This window comes from Lissotriton helveticus, chromosome 3_1 (genome assembly GCF_964261635.1).
Source record: "Lissotriton helveticus chromosome 3_1, aLisHel1.1, whole genome shotgun sequence".
Lineage (NCBI taxonomy): Eukaryota > Metazoa > Chordata > Amphibia > Caudata > Salamandridae > Lissotriton > Lissotriton helveticus.
In genome coordinates this window covers 4,722,594-4,741,312 of record NC_136061.1, presented here as the reverse complement: position 1 = coordinate 4,741,312, position 18,719 = coordinate 4,722,594, and positions in this window count along the sequence as shown.

Genomic DNA, 18,719 nt, shown 5'->3' with positions numbered 1-18,719 from the left:
TATTGGGAAGATAGGAACTACACTACATGGCGCCCAACGCGTTTGGAAAGGGCGATAAAACTAACGTAAGACATTTAGAGTAACTCAGTCGTGCTATCTCACTCAGACCCCTTTTCCCAAATACTCCAAAGACGTCTGGAGTGGGTGAAAGGTAATATCCTCCAAAACCTCGCAGGAGGGAACTCCTATGTATGGTTCTTGGTATAGTCAACGTTGAAGGATAAACAGTTCCAAAATATTGTGCATCTAATCTCTGTTTCCATAAGAAACCTGATCTGCAAACAAACAAAATAACCTTAATGACAGTGAAATGTCTGACAATGAGGATGAAAGAGAGGCAGTTAGATTAGCAGCTGAAATAGCAGCAGCTGATACTGCAGCACTAGATGCGGACGGGGATATAATACTCATCCCGGTCGCCAAAAGGAAATCTATAACCTTAAAACTTATAGAAAATGGACTGACACCCAGAGGTGGCACAGTCATATTCGTAATTGAGGCACACGAATATCGGCAGACAGAGGTATACTATTCATGGATACATTTTCCAGCAGCAAATGCTGTAACAAAGTACTTCCACTATTACAAAATAGAGGTACCACCTGACATTTACACTCCTTTCGAGGAGGTGGAAGTACCACTCAAATTCCAAGAGCATTTGCTCTTATTTGATGGCGCCCTAATACATAACAATCACATTACAAGGCTCGGTCCTTTAGGTAGACCAGGAGCAACGTGGCCGGTCTTAGCCGGATACACACCACACCCAGACATCGAAGGGATGTCTACAGGAGAGCTGTTAATACAGCTAAAACAATTACTAAATATTTCATAGACAATTAGTACAGTATGTAATGCGGACTTCAACAATTCAGCCAGCGATTAAACTTCCACAGCTGACCCCTCACCAGGGGAACACAAACAAAATTACACCACAGAACATCCAGTCTTGCCTAGGAAAAGTACCGGCTAAACGGGAACAAATACCATTCTGGTTGGCACAGAAAATCACCCAAATAGAGGCGGTGTTTCCTGACACCACCCCGCTAGAAAAACACAGGATTCTGACTATATGTCTCCCAATGGGAATCGCACCACACATAGAGGACTGTGACACTTGGGGTACAGTCTTTGCTTCCATCTACACAAAAACGCACGGTGTTCCATCCATTTCGGTAATACCAGATGTGCTAAAACAAATTCAAGATGAATACGGTCCAGAACCAGCTTTAACTCTTGGTATGAAATTACTGAAAGAATTCAAGCAGGTCTCGGCTATATTATTAGCCAACATAAAAGGTGAAGCAGCAAACGTGGCGATCCGCCAGAGGTTAAAAGAGACAGATATAGCAGACCAACCAGCTGAAATTGCCAGAATCATAGAAAAATCCTATGAAGAACTAGGCAGAGATAGTTTAGGTGGAATACCAGTAAAACCACAACTGACTGAAGGTCCAGAAAAAATATTTTTTAATAATAATTCACCAAAAAAGAACTGGGATGGAAACAAACAATCCAATCCTAAAGAAAAGAAATTCCAGTCCAGAGGAAGGTCTCCTAGGCGAAGAGAAAAATCTCCAAACCGAAGACAGAGGTCACCGCAGAGTGACCCCTCTGGGAATAGATATAACCTTAGAAATAGGGATAATATTAAAAAACCTGATAGATATCAAGACATTGATACACGTCCCTCTCAATCTTTTCAGAATTCCTCGCAGAAATCGGAAAGAAGAGGACGATCAGAACAAAGAGAAGAGCACGCCAAGTCCAAAGACAAGGAACCTGCTCAGCTAAAAAAGAAATTACAATTTCCAAAAAAGAAGGTAGCCAGTATCAAGGTAGTTAACAATGCCGAGAATACTGAGGACACAACTGAAAAACGGAGAGTGGGCTCAGACAATGCTAGACAGTGCAGCAGAAGTGAGCATAGCTCGCAAAGTCCTTATGAATCATCTGGAGACAGTGGACACGAATGAATATCTTCAAGTGGAAACTGCAGACACAAGAGTTAGCAAACCCCACAAGATATACGAGATAACATTACGTATAGAGGGAGATAAGACTAGGAAAATAAGGGGACTATTTTGGGATAATCTCTCCAAGGGCTATGGTATCCTTCTAGCTGAAAAAGACTGGCCACCAGAGTTTGTTAGGGAGTGCCCTCATGGCGAAGAAATAATTATGCCTGCCTTCTCGAATCAAATCCCGATTCATAAAAAATACACACTTGCTAGAAAGTGGGCAGTGGCCTTAGCACCTGCTTTATATAAAAATCATGTAGGATGGGATGAGGATTCTCCTCCTCACAAAATCCAGTTAAAATCACAACCTACTGCACAAAGGCAGTACCCAATTAAGCAAGAAGCTAAAAAATAGGTAAATGAAATACTAGATCAGCTAGAATACCAGGGGGTGATTGAAACTTGCACCTCACAAATGAACAACCCTTTGTTTCCGGTCTCCAAACCAGACAATTCATATCGTCTAGTTTTGGATTACCGACACCTTAACACATGTTGCAAAACCTTTGCAGTGCAAAACTCACACAGTGCTGCACTAATGAATAACATAGTGCGCAAAAAATACAAAACAACCTTGGACATCTCCAATGGATTCTTTTGTCAAAACATAGCACCAGAGAGCAGATATTTAACTGCATTCTCAGTAAATGGCACTCAAAAACAATTCTGTCGATTAGCCCAGGGGTACAAGAACAGCCCGTGGGTATTCTCAGCGAGAGTAACAGAATTACTACAACTATATGATGATGAAGCATTATCTTATGTCGATGACATTTACTTAACAGATGATGACTTGGAGACTCACTTGAAAAGAGCGAACACCATAATACGTGGGTTCGCTGCAGAGGGTTACAAATTCAACTTTAAAAAATCCAGAATTGCCCATCTGACAGTCCTATTCTTAGGATATGAGTTATCAAGTGAAGGCAAAAGCCTGGCTGACAATTTCCTAGAGAAATGTGCCGTACTCCAAGCACCTAGAACACTAAAAAACCTACAGTCAATTCTAGGCTTCCTAAATTTTGGAAGAACATACATTGCAAATTACGCAGAAAGGGTCAAACCCCTTTATGATCTAATTAAACCAGACTTTAAAAGCTCCAATTGGACTCAAACACACACAGAAATTTTGAGATCCTTACAAACAGACATGCTAATTAAAACAAAATTAGAAACACGTGATAACACACGCAATCTTGTGATTCGAGTCATCCCAGGGAGATGCGGATTCACATACCTGACCTCTAATGAGGGAGAAAAGGTACCAATTGCATTCAAATCACATTTGTACACAGAAGCTGAACAGAAATTCAGCAACAAAGAAAAAATAGTTCATGCAGTTCAAACCGCAATAGCTAGAGAAAAAGACATAGCTGACGGTAGACATATCACAGTCAGAACAGCAGAATCAGCCTTTGAGGCACTAACAACACCGTGTAATTTACCAACAATCACATTGAATCCGGAATGGATACAATGGGTGGATTCAATCACAACGGACAAAGTATACTACTACTTTGATCCAGAACTAGAAGAATTAAAAGATCTAAAGTATGAAAAGACGTATCCTCTGCCAATCGACATTATGCCCTTACGACATTACGCTTGTGTAATCTATACAGACGGACATGCTCAACCCTCCGTTTGGGGAGAACAAGCATACAACCCCACATGTGAGATTACAAAAGAAGTGTGGCGCGGAGGTAAACTAAGACCTCTATTAACAAAATCACACTCAGTAGAAACTAACTCAGAAAAACAAACTGAAATAATCGCATTGAAAATGGCGCTAGATAATGCGGATCGCGAATTCCCGACACTTATAGTGTCAGATTCATATTACTGCGTCAAATCATACAACAAGGATTTGCAGACATGGATTCAAAACGGTTACAAAGATGACACAGATGCACCAATAAAGCAGAAACTGCTCTGGGAACAAATAGCTCTTTTACAAAAAGAACTACCAAAGACTCACGTGACACATTCACTGAGTCATCAACGTGATGGCGTTCACGTTGTAGGGAATTCATTGGCTGAAACAGCCGCAGCGGCAGCCACTAAATCGGCTCCCGTAGTTCGAAAAAAGCGTACATTAAAATACATTGACGGTGAAACAGTGCTGGCGGTGAAAACGTCATCAAAAGGCGACTGCTCAGCGTTACCGATCAACTATCCACTCAATTATACATACATAATCGATGCAAACTCCGTCCCCTTTGCTCGAATCCCTGGAGTGGGGGATAGAGTGATTCCAAACATGGACAGGAGAAGCTTGTTAATCGCAGACGCACATATGGGTGAGGGTCTTGGACACCTCAAACTGAAAGATTCTCTGGAAGAATTACAATCACGGTACTGGTGGCCAGGCATGAGCCTGCATCACACCATGTTTGTAAAAAACTGCCCAAACTGCAACAGAGATCGCAGTGGGGAGAGAAACAGTTTAATACCTCGTCGTATCAAGGCAGATAATATCACCAGTAAAAAGCAGGGCTTGCGATTAACATATACAGGCTAGTTTCCACTTATAATGTAGATCCTCAGCACTCGGCTGACGTCCGGACTGTTATACAAAGATTTGCGAGTCTAAATGGCATATACGCTAAGAGCATGTAACGTTTGACCATTGTCTTCACTCTAGCCCTCCGGCCGGTGGGGAAACATGGCCCAATGAGCACAGCCCAGCGGGAATCTTCTCACTTCCTTCCTGAGGGTACGGGATGGTGTAAAGAAAAAACCAAGGCAGAAAGCAATCTATAATGGAAAGGATATTAGGTTCGGGAGCTGGGTGGGTCAAACATCTAATAAGTGTCCAACGTAGTCTAAATAACTTGCCAAGAAATTCTCTGAAGGGATTCAGTCCGTACGAATTATTATTTGGAACTAGAATGATTATCTCTGACCTCGACAGTCAGACTTCAGTGGTTAAAGAAAAAAGCTTTGATGTCAAAGACCGTTTGGCTATTTTGCAGGACTTAAACAAAACAAGAAAAGACCTGAGCAACATACAGTTGAAACAACAGCCAACAACCACTGAAGAATCACCACCTGTCCCAGCAAGACCTGTGTGGATTCCAAAAGTCGGGGATCTAGTCAGGGAGAAGATCGCGGTAAAGAAGGAATTTGGGCCTTCTTACAGAAAAGCAGTTCCTGTCTTGTCTGTCAACGGGACAAGATCAGTTGTACTACCGCCACTTGCTGGTAAAAAGGAGAACCGAGTTGTATCCATCGACCTGGTAAAACCACAACATGTGGCCGATAACAAACAGTAGGCCAAGTGGACTCCCAATAAGTAGCAGAACACCAAGGTTTGCTACCAGTACAGAGGTCCTAACAAAGAGGCTCATCACATTCGAAACGCCTACAGAAGAACAACAAGGACTATGCAACAATGCAATAGAACTCAGACCTCTGAAAACCCAAATAAAAACATTTAGCAGAGACACACCAATCTACAATGAAGTACCAAGTGAAAATGCAAGAAACAAAAATCCTGAACCAATTGGAACAATTGACAGAACTGCATCCGGCTACTTCATAAACTTCGATGATTCCTCTGAAAGCCACAGTGAATCAAAGACACAGCCGTCATCAAAATCCTTTAAAGACAAAGCTAAGGAACTTTTGAAACAACTGAAAGAAACATATCTGATTTCTCCATGGATTGAATTCTGGGTGGGTTTTGGTGCATTTATCCTCATACTTTGGCTCATCATGGTATTTACTTTGGGACGCTTCATTGAGGGAAAATATGCTAAAATGGACACAGCAAGTCAGAACATCAACTTGATCCTCAAACCACACACATCTTCACACGTCGAGAAAAGAGAACTTTCTTCAGCCAACTTCACAGCCAATCCTATACCGGGTGGGGTAGCATGGGACAACACTGACTATGAAATTTATGGTCCGGTCGAGATCCTGAAATATCCACACCAAATTAAGATCTCCTTGAGTGACTTTGTGAAACCAAACTCATTTGCTGTTGATTGGGACTTCGAAAGCATTAATAATATGATGTCTGATTTAGTAATGTCTGCTAAATTTACCAAACATGATTATTTGCAGGGTTCTACAAATTATGATAGTATGTATTGCTATAACCACTATGGTAACCACTTTTTACATAGATCTGCACAACCTAGAAATGTTTTAAATTATAATCAATGGGAACATTGTGCTACACCTCCAACAGGGAGCTCAAGAACCGTTTACGACAAATATTCATATTTTTCAGGTTTTAACACAAGTAATGCTGAAACATTTTATTTTAAATTGTCAAACAAGACAGGGATGAAAACCATGGTAACCAACACAAAATTGTTATATTCAGACTCATTCTTTGAAAAAATTAATACTTTTGGATTTGATTATTGGGACAAAAATGTTGATTTGAAAAGTGTTTGGGGTACAAAAGAATGGCAAGTACAGGGTTTAGAAGCTTTGTTTAGAGCTTGCATGATCCCAGAACAAATGATATTTTTAAATGACACTGTTCAACAAACCACCTGTCTTGGCCTAGCAAAAATCAAAGATTTAAATAAACCGTCTATTCCAAAGACAACAATGTTTAGCAATAGCTCTGATACAGATGAAGAGATAGACGTAAACCATATATTAAACCAAAACAGAACACATCCTGATTGGAAACAATGGTTGATCTGGCCCACAGATACAAATAACTGTCAAGACAGATTCCTGAATAAAACACAGGGGTTCAAAATGACAAGGCCAGACCCTAGATATCCCCAGAAACATCACCCAGGGATAATAACAACCTACAGTGTGGGCAAATTATGCCTTCAATGGCTACAAACTTCCACACTGCCTGAAATTAAGAAACACCTAACTTTACTTACTGATGGTGCTGACTTGCGTGATTTCATAATGGGACCACGCAAACAGCGTCAAAAGCGTTTCATAGCAGCCTCTGTATATGCAGCATACAATGAGGCCTGGAAGGTTAATCAAATTGAAACAGCAGAGAGAATACGGAAAATTGACCGTATTAATTTGGAAAAATCACTTTCTGTAGTGTATAATGGGTTAATGACTCTGTCCTCCAGAATTTTTTCATTGGACAGCATTGTGTCTTCAGCAATCGATATATTATCGCAAGACTTACTGTTATTATAACATGGACAGTCACAATTGCGTTCTATTGTACAGCTTGGCTGGACGCTACAAAATCTGCGTTCAGGCTATGTGCCTTGGCGTTTAATCAACACAACGTCACTATTCCAAATATTTAACCTTACTGATAGACAAATCGGTATGGCGCAAAAGGGTGCTGATTATACAATCTTGAGCATTGAAAAACTAGAAAGATTACCAATGACAATGTCAGAACGACCTGTCAGTGAATGGATAATCCACGGAATCATAAATATTCCAATCTCAACCTTCAGGTTTCAATACTGCCAAAAATATATACAGGCTGGCATGTACGAGAAATTGGGAAAGGGGTACCTTAAAACAACTTGGAACCTGCCCTATTCACATGCATGTGTCAGTAATAAAGGACAGAAAGTGTTTCTTAGTGGCAACAATTGTGCTATGTCACTAAGCGGCACACTTCTGTGTAACGGAATTAGTTTGCATGGAGCCTGTGAAGGGAATTCATACAACCTTTCATGTCACCAGCAAGGCGCACCTGCAACTGAAATAGAACCATTCTTTCAAAGACTCTATAATGGGAGTTACATTCTTATTGTAGACCGCAGATGTTGTAGTCTTATGCCCGGGACTCCTTATCTAGTCACTACGACTGCGAAGGTCAAGTGCTGTGGACGTTCTTTGTTCCCCAGCTCCTTTCCAGACAGGGAGGCAAGGGCATGGCCCAATTTGAAAATTACTTCTATTCGAATAGATACTTTAAGCAGAATGAAAACAGTGCTTCTTCAGACGCCTACAAGACTCACGTCATCAAAAGAAACGTATGATCTACAAGTCGCAAGGACGACTACAGAGATGCATACATTATTATCAACTAATTCCCCCGTACATTTTGCGGAAATCCTGAGCGAAATCTTAAATATTTCTGATACCACTGGGGTCTCAAAGGTATTTAAGACAGTATTTTCGATGGCATTAACACCATTCAAAGCCATACTGGGTATTTTTCCAGATTTCGTCCATTCGATTTTTGGCGGACTTCCCCTGATCCTGGGACTAATTGCAGGAATCCTATTCTTAGTCCTTATTTTTCGTTATGGCAACCCATGTCACAGATCAAACTCTCGCGACAATGGAAGATACAATCCTAGCCATTGGATACCGGGACCGGATATCAAAAATCCTGGGACTCTCCCGGCTTAGAGACCTGAACATGACTTGGTTTCTATCATTTCGACCAATGTGGCAAAGGTGTGTTTTACCTGTATTGAGGTGTCTGCTATGCGGAGAAGAATGCGTGTTAGACACCTGTCTGACGCTACAATCGGATGCGCCAGTGGATGCAGATACATTGTTGGTTCCTACCAAGGTTCACGCTTTGTGCTGCCCTCAAAGGCTGCCAATCCTGATGACGGCATTCGTGGAATCTTCACCACTACGATTGAAGAGTAGTGAAGTTCAAGATGAAAGCAGCATCGATCAGGTACGACCTTCTGTCAGCAATGCGAATCAGAATGTCAATGGAGACAATCATGCGCACGAATGCATGGTTACACCTATTTCCGACTTAGTGGAACTTTCCCATGAAGCTGTTGACAGTTTTTTCGAAAGCCTTAATGATATGATGTTCTCTCCAGAACAGAAATAGAGACTTTTGATCAAGCTCGCACACGGCGTTCCCTGAATTCGGCCTTCAACTTTGAAAATAAAGTCACATGAACAATTTTTCCCACCAGTTCACGGACAGCTATTTTTTTAGCAGCCCCAAATTAATTTTTACAAAATTTTCGGGACACTTATCTTCTGCTTAAAGTAAGAAACTATTCCTAGAGAACTAAGATTTCTATTTTTAGATACTTTATAAACTTTAGTTGCCCGCTGGTATGTTCACAAATATTTTATTATGTGATGAAATGGTCTCGAACTTTCTTTCTGTATAGCCATATTAAGAGCCATTTCATGTGTATTTCTCATATACCAAATAAGCAATAATGTATACAAATGCGTGTTTACTTTAGCGTTTAATTCATAGCTTGAGTGCATACAATATATATGACTGCAATTTTTCAGTATATTTGAAAGTTTCAAAATGCATTTATGTATTTTGGGGTGGTAAGGTATACACTATACTCTATAGTATGATGTACTATGTTATACTATGCATAGATTAGTAAATATGACCATAGTTAGCGTGGAGTGGGTGTCATGTATTCCTATAGGTTCTGAATCGATCCCCCTATTCCTGACCCTATTCTAGTTAAACTAACTATCAAGTTAACTAACAGTCAGCCCATGAGGCAAGAAAAGCCCCCATGATGCAGATACGGTTATCTGACGCAGTCACACTACGGCACAGGAACGTGTTATCTGATTAGGTCATAACGCTTGAGATCTAATTAGACAAGCGACATTCCTCCAGCCCCTGATAAGGCATACGACGTTCTCATAACAAATCAAACCTATGACAACCTGGAAAATCCGTGCGGCCATTGTTTTGATTTCACAGAGAACTTCAGTAAAAGAATGTGCTAACGAGCAAGTCGTATGACATCTTTATTGACGTATCTATGTCCATCCTTACGTCAATCTCGGCACCTTTAAGGTATAAATATTGCCGATCTTGCCCTATGCAAACACACGCGTGGTGACGAGACGGAGCATCCATACTTGCCGAAGCCAAGAGCAGAGCAGACCCCGCTGGCAGCAGCCCCGCCTTCCTGACGCACTGAGAGACACGCTGCTATCTCCTGCCGAGAGACCCAGCACCGGCGCTTTCGGGCAGCCCTCGCAGGCGGCCTGGAATATCGAGAGCAGAGAAAGAGATACCATTCCTCATTCATCCTAAATTCCAGGTACAGAACTGAATAACCCCTCACAGAGAATTCCTTTAGTTATTCACTTGGCAAAAACAAACTTAACTTAAACTGTAACTTTCTATTCCTGCCCACGCATTAGACTTAGGTCAGGTACACGGGGTAGGCGTATTTAGAAACACCAGTTGAGTACGTTTAGTCAAATGTATATGTGTATGTAATATATTTTAATCATTTTAAACATCATATGGCTCAGAAACCATATCAATGTTTTTACAGTATTATTTTATACTATTGCTTTTAATGTATGCACTTTACTTAACTATAAGTATTGCAATAATATCGATCCATTTCTCTTGTACGAGAAAAGAGACTGATCAATAAATAACACCTTTTTATTGAACACGCCTGTCTCTTCCTTTTCTCTACAATCTGATGAGACTAAGAATGCACGTACTGACTGAGTAAAATAATTGCCTTGTGCTCACACGACTCTGGAGATACACTCTTGATTAGGGGAGAGCAAAGTTGTCATGTTCTATGGTTGTCAGAAACTAAATCCCTTCTTGTCTAATCAGGGGAGTTAATTCTTTCCTGAACATTCGAGAAAGTTTCTAGCGAACTCTGAGCTACGCTGGCAAACCCAAAACTTAAGTCTAGTATCGACAGTAGTAGACCTAGTTAACGTCTGGCCTAGGCCTTTACTGCTGTAGGTATTATTCCAATGCGCAGAGCCTATTGGGAAGATAGGAACTACACTACACCAGGATCCAGGATCGATTGGATGTCCTGGATCTTCAGAGACCTGAGGCAGAGTATCATGAACCTGTTGGTGTAAAACACGCAATTTAGCCGTCAATTCATACAAATAGTCAAGCAGTACAGGGTGTTCGATCTCACTGAATTTTGTCGGCCTTGGCACTCCCCATATGTTGGGCGGACGGCCGAACACAATCTCATAGGGACTAAGTCCCACTCGCGAATGCACAGTCATTCTGGTTGAGAGGAGTGCTAAAGGCAGAGCGTCAGGCCATTTAAGACCAGAGCTCACTTGTATCTTGGCCAACTTTAGTTTTAGCGTGCCATTGTAGCATTCTACTAGTCCAGCTGATTGGGGGTGATTTGCAGCGTGGAATTTCTGTTGGATGCCTAGCCCTTCGCATACTTTCTTCATCACTCGACCCAACAAATTCACTCCCATTGTCACTCCAGACCATTCTTGGCATTCCAAATCTAGGAAAAAACTCTTTCACAAGGGCTTTAGCTGTTGATAAGGCAGTGTTGTCTTTCAGGGGATATGCTTCTACCCATCTCGAAAAGGCACAAACAACAACAAGTACGTATTTCAAATTGTTGCACCTTTCCATGTGGATTAAATCTAGCTGCAAAACCTCGAACGGATACGTAGGAGGTGCAAAATGACCAGCTGGAGTTGGGGTTCCCCTACCAGGAGTGTATTTCAAACACACCATGCAATTCTTGACTACATTCTCTGCACACTTAAGGATTCCAGCATTTTGCCATACCGGGGCCAACAACTTACAAATCCCTTTCACACTGATATGAGCCATTCCATGGGCCATTGTAACCACTGCAACACATACGCATCGGTAACAACCATCTCTGATGTTCTGACAATTCAACCCAACAACCATTTGCATCCAATTTACCCGTACTTTCTCTCCACACACTCAATTCTTTCTCTGTAGCTTCAGCTTGAATAGACTTCACACTCTCTATCGTATCTTCACACATTCCAACTTCACCAACCCATCTTGCAGGGCCTGCAACATACATTCGACTCATCACATCCCTCGCTGTTTCTTTTGCAATTTCATCAGCAAATGCATTTCCACGACCAACATCATCAGTCACCTTCTTGTGTGCACTGCATTTTACAATCGCGACTTGCAGGGGCAAAGTAAGTGACTCGGGAAGCTAATTCACCAACTGACCATGCTGTATCTTAGCTCCATGCGAATTCAGAAATCCACGTTCTTTCCACAATCGTCCAAAACTGTGAGCCACACCAAATGCATACTGGCTGTCGGTATAAATGGTCACTTTCATTCCTTTCGACAACACACACGCTCTCGTAAGTGCAATCAACCCTGCTGCTTGAGCTGAATTATGTGGGATACGTGCAGCTTCAACAATCGTATGCAAAGTCGTGACAGCATATGCTGCAGTCGTATCTCCATTCGGAAGCTTGAAGCATGAACCATCCACCCATAAGGTACCATCACACTTCACAAGAGGAGTGTCACTAAGATCTATTCTCCCTTTCGTTTCTTCTTCTGTTCTGAGAAAACAATCATGCTGTTCAGAAGCATCTAACTCTGCTACAATCGGCAACAACGTGGCTGGATTAAGGGTGTTGCATCTTTTTATGTGCACATGACTCGCTAATAGTGTCAACTCGTAACCTGACAACCGAGCACTAGTTAAGCGCTGTGTCTTGGTCCTGTTTAACAACGTGTCCACTGCATGTGGAACCATCACAATCAATGTATTATTCATCACTAAACCAGCAGATTGTCGAATGGAAACAGCTGCTGCCGCTGTGGCTCTTAAGCAACTCGGCAATGCTTTAGCCACCGGATCCAAAGTCGACGAAAAATACGTGCATGGACGCTTCCTGTTCCCGAACAACTGTGTCAACACTGACAATGCACAACCTTCTTTCTCATGGACATACAATGTAAAGGGCTTACTGTAGTCGGGGGTACCCAACACAGGAGCCAAACATAATGCATCACGCAATTCGGAAAAAGATTTCTGACATTCTTCAGACCATGGAAGGGGATTCGGTGTATCTTTACAGGTTATTGCCACCAGGGGCTTGGCCAATAAAGAAAAATTTGGTATCCATTGTCTGCAATATGATGTAATACCCAAGAAAGCACGCACTTCTCTCTGTGTCCTTGGCACACTCAATTTCGCTATTGCCTGAATTCTTTCTGGGGTCAGTTTCCTTCCCTATTCGATAAGAGATGACCTAAGTAGGTCACTTCTTGTCGACAATATTGCAATTTGGAAAGGGACACTTTGTGATGCAAATCAGACAAATGACGCAACAACGACAACGTGGCTTCTTTACAGATTTCCTTAGTATCTGCAGCAACGAGCAAATCGTCAACGTACTGAATAAGGGTAGCGCCATCAGGTAAAACAATCGTATCTAGTTGTGTCTTTAAAGCCTGACTATATATCGATGGGCTTTCACAGTAGCCTTGGGGAGCGCTATGAAGCGGAAGCTTTGTCCTCCTAAACTGAAGCCAAAAATATCCCTGCTCTCCTCGGCAATCGGGATGCTGAAGAAAGCATTCTTCAAGTCAATCACCGAGAACCAAGTGGCGGAAGCTGGAATCATAGTCAATAGGGCAGTGACATCAGGAACAACTGGAAATTGTGGCACAACGATCTTATTGACTTTGCTAAGATCAATCACGAACCTGTACACAGGTGGCTGAGAAGGATCAATACGTTTCAAAACAGGCAGAACAGGACTATTGCAAACGTTGCCTCTTGTCTCTTCAATTACATCTTTTTCAATCAAATCATAAATGATCGCTAGCAACGCTTTTTCACCTTCACTAGAGATCTTGTACTGGGAAATGCGTGGCATTTTAACATTGGCTTTCAATGTCACAACATATGGCGGTATTTCTAAGAGACCCACATCATTAGGACCAGTAGCCCACAAAATATCGGGAAGAGATGACAATTCTGTCGGAAGTTTGTCCCTCGACAAATACATTGGAGAGATCACTTTCTTACCCAGTGTGAGTTGTACTCCTGAGGGAGAACAGTACAAAGTTGCATACAATCTTTTCAACAGATCCAATCCTAACAAGTTTTCACCACAACCTATCGTTAAAATAAGGGGTGCTTCGAATTCGCAAGGTCCAACAGAAAGGGATATAGGACTAGAAACTGGGTTTCTAACCGGGGCGCCATAAAAACCTACTGAAACATTAATTTTGCCAGACAAAGGTACGCCAGGGAGTTTTGAGTGCATAATAGAACTCTTTGTAGCACCAGTATCCAACAGAAAAGGCTCTGACACACCTGATGTAATCACCTCAACGTAAGGTCCACTCTGATCTACTGGAACTGAAACAACTCCCTCTCTTTGTTTATGGCTGTCCTAGCAATCATTACCTTCCATATGTTCATCTTCTGCATAGTAGTCATCAGCATAGTACTGAGCCGTCCTACCAGACGCGTTATTCTGCTGATCAAAACTATTCATTGAATTTTGAGGTGGAAATGAGCGCGTGTTCTGAGGGAAATTTCCACGTCCTCTACCTCTAGGTGCTTGTGAAATACCTCGACCTCTTGCGATTGAAACACCATTCATACGTTGCAACAAAGCAGGGCAGCTACTTTTAAAATGACCCTCTTCCTTGCAATATGCACACTGATTAGGGCCTACAGGAAAACGTGGTTGAGAAGACTCGAACCTTTGCGAGTTTCTCTGATTCTGTTGAGGCTGCTGATAGTTACTCTGGCCACCACGTGGCGGATACGCCTGTTGTAACAGAACCTTCTTTTTTAACTCTTTAGTTTTCTTGTCTGCTCTATCCTTCTCATCTTTGTCTCTATTTTCATAATACTGTGCAGTAGCCAATATCTGTGCTGAAGAGGAAACGGCCCAAGAACTTTCTGAATCTTTTAGCTTCTTACATAACTCGGGAAGCAAATTGTGCACAAATTTGTCAACGAACAACCGTTGACCACCTTCCGTACTCATATCTTGACCACTGTGGTCGATAAACGTTTCTTCAAACCTGGTGAGGAAATCAGACACCGTTTCATCTTTCTTCTGCTTACACGCAGACAATTTATCCCAATTCACACGCATCGCATGCATTAAAGTTTTCATGTAATTGATGATCCTACCAGGGAGGTCTGCTACTAAAGGCTCTGGTTTAGCACCACCAACTTGTTGATCATTTGCAGCACTAATATTAGCCCATGAGTCACCTAACTCTTGATCATGATCTGCATGACAAATCTTTCCCCATTAAGGCGGTGGAACAACATTTCCAAACAACATGTCTATACCGGCTAAATTCATAATACATGAGCTTGCAGTCTGTGACAATTCCTTGTAATACCCTGCAGGATTTTTACGAGGATCAGGCAATGTCTGCTTAAGGGCCAAGACTTCAGCTCGCTTCCATGGAACATGTACCCAGACACGCTGAAAATGTGCTGGTACAGCATCAATATGAAGAGCGGCATCGGCCTGCACTGCTTCCTTCCATACCGGAGGAACTTCTCTCATTGGGTACTGTCTCACCTTCTTTTTAACAGAGGAATCAGACTCAAACAACGATCGAGAAACACCCTCACTCCTGAATGATAACAATGTTGCAACTGCTTTCTCAACATCGGAACCCACAATTGTTCCCTTTGCAAACTCGAACCGTACACGGCACAACTCAGGCGGATTAGGCTCTAAATCATTCTCCTCTAAATCCTCACAAAGAAAAGTACACATTTTCTCAAATACGTATCTCTGTTTTGGTGCTTCCCACTGATGGAAGACATCCATAACAGACTGTAGCTCATATCTCATCGGGTCGGTAACCCATTTATGTGCCAAATAATTCAATGTTTCCTCCTCCCTAGAATCAGGCAGTTGGCTACGTAACTGTTTGCGCTCTGAGACAGGGGTTACACTTGTTGCTCCGAAGAGAGGATACAGAAGGCTGGCAACAGTGCTAGTCATTCTCTGGCGAACAGAGGGAGAAGTCGATGAAAGGACAGGCGGAAAAGCAGAGTGAGGCAAGGCAGACGCAGAGGCAGTGTCAGGAGGAATACCAGGAGTGGTAGTCGATATAGTGGTCAAAGTTGTAGGATGTAAAGGCAGAGCAGATGTCAAAGTCGGTGGTCCTTTAGGAGGCTGCACCGGAAGAGTAGGAGCCAACTGAAGAGGTGCCGGCGGTTGTGGAGGAGCAGGATGCACAACAACCGGGGGTTGCACAACTAAAGGTTGCGAAGGTGCTGTAGCACTCTGCGCATAAGGGGGTGGCGAACTCAACAAATGTGACATTAGGGGGTCTTTTTCAAGTTCTTTTGCTGCATCTTGCTGAAGAGGCGGCAAAGCAGGGTAGCATTTATCGATCACCATTTTACGTTGCCTGTGCAACTGCTCGCTCATCTGTTCCTCTTCGTTATCTTTGAACTGCATAGCAGCTTGCATTATCGAGTTCCCCCTTTCTCTCTTATTTTTCTTCGCTAACTTAATTTCCTTCTGTTTGTCTTCCTTACGGCATAGGCGGAAAGAGTCAAACATCGCCAACCGGGCTTTCGTCTTAAAAAGTTTAACCTCTAGGTTATCTAGGATCTCCGTGTCAAAGCTACCGTCATGGGGCCATTTTAAAACACCAACTTTTCTGGTGTATCTGATCCACACTTCATTATATGTGATGGGGCCTACTCCATGTTTCACATACAGTTCATAGGTTGGAGTTCCAACCGGAGGAACCGGACACGAGTCCTCCAATCGGGAATCCCTATAACAACCAAGACAAAACACGTTTCCAAGTCTGCGAAGACCAGGCATATTCGCTCTCTAGTATAGCTTCAAACTTCAAAGGATTATCGAATACGATATTCTCGTGAAAACACGAGTCCTTCGGCTTTGGTACTTGCAAGTTCCAAATCAAAGATCCCAAGGGGATACTAAAACTAAGAACCAAACTAAGGACTGGGAGACGCTCCACTTATACTTAACCGAGGTATCGATGACGTCACCAGAAGACTCGTCTTTCGTTTCGCTCTACCAATCATCAATGGTCAAAAAAAAGGGCAATAGTCAGGGCAGCAGTCCTTCGTAGCCATCGGGAAGCAGGGAACCTCGCAGCAAAGACTTTCGGACCACGTCGACATGCAGGGGTCGATGAAGTGGCGGCCTTCCTCCAGAATTTTCACACGAAGCTCCTCACGAACCTCAGGCTTGGACCGGTACCGCTGATATCCCCCCACGTTGGGCGCCAGATGAAGTACTGGGTTTTCAGAACCCAGCGGTGCCAGGGGTACACCCTAAGACTTCGGGTCCTTCCTGTTTCAGACTACAGAAACTCAGAGTCTTCTAGGTGAAGTCAACGATCGAATTTATTGGCTGCAACCAAGTAACAGGCGTCCTAGAAGTACAACACGGTATATATTCTCAGGAGACTGCTCAATCTTACAAAGCCAGCCTTCTCTTTTTATACAAAATATTACGCTTTAGGCAAACATTCTTTGTTTTACAGTTGATCATTCACATATTTTCACTACAAAGAAAAAGCAGAGTCATGATGACAAGCCCATATTCCTGCATCTCACCAGAACTCCCGAGGCGACTCCGGGAGCAACGCTGCTTTTAAAATTACTTGGACACTAGTCTACTAGTTCTTAGCCCGCCTACCTGCTTCGCTGTTTGGCGCTACGGAGCCAGCGCTTCTGCTCTTCCTGGCTGCTCCTGTCCTGCTCGCTGGCCCAGACCGCCACCGCTGATCGCCCCCTCCCTGCTGACTCTTGGAGTGGGACGGGCGGCTCCACCATCTTGGGCGGGTCTGGGCTCGGCGCTGCAGTTCTTTGGCCCCTCCCCCCTCGTCAAGTACTTCAGGCGGTCAGCTGCTAGCGCGCCTATCCTGCATCTCACCAGAACTCCCGAGGCGACTCCGGGAGCAACGCTGCTTTTAAAATTACTTGGACACTAGTCTACTAGTTCTTAGCCCGCCTACCTGCTTCGCTGTTTGGCGCTACGGAGCCAGCGCTTCTGCTCTTCCTGGCTGCTCCTGTCCTGCTCGCTGGCCCGGACCGCCGCCGCTGGTCGCCCCCTCCCTGCTGACTCTTGGAGTGGGACGGGCGGCTCCGCCATCTTGGGCGGGTCTGGGCTCGGCGCTGCAGTTCTTTGGCCCCTCCCCCCTCGTCAAGTACTTCAGGCGGTCAGCTGCTAGCGCGCCTATCCTGCATCTCACCAGAACTCCCGAGGCGACTCCGGGAGCAACGCTGCTTTTAAAATTACTTGGACACTAGTCTACTAGTTCTTAGCCCGCCTACCTGCTTCGCTGTTTGGCGCTGCGGAGCCAGCGCTTCTGCTCTTCCTGGCTGCTCCTGTCCTGCTCGCTGGCCCGGACCGCCGCCGCTGGTCGCCCCCTCCCTGCTGACTCTTGGAGTGGGACGGGCGGCTCCACCATCTTGGGCGGGTCTGGGCTCGGCGCTGCAGTTCTTTGGCCCCTCCCCCCTCGTCAAGTACTTCAGGCGGTCAGCTGCTAGCGCGCCTATCCTGCATCTCACCAGAACTCCCGAGGCGACTCCGGGAGCAACGCTGCTTTTAAAATTACTTGGACACTAGTCTACTAGTTCTTAGCCCGCCTACCTGCTTCGCTGTTTGGCGCTACGGAGCCAGCGCTTCTGCTCTTCCTGGCTGCTCCTGTCCTGCTCGCTGACCCAGACCGCCACCGCTGATCGCCCCCTCCCTGCTGACTCTTGGAGTGGGACGGGCGGCTCCACCATCTTGGGCGGGTCTGGGCTCGGCGCTGCAGTTCTTTGGCCCCTCCCCCCTCGTCAAGTACTTCAGGCGGTCAGCTGCTAGCGCGCCTATCCTGCATCTCACCAGAACTCCCGAGGCGACTCCGGGAGCAACGCTGCTTTTAAAATTACTTGGACACTAGTCTACTAGTTCTTAGCCCGCCTACCTGCTTCGCTGTTTGGCGCTACGGAGCCAGCGCTTCTGCTCTTCCTGGCTGCTCCTGTCCTGCTCGCT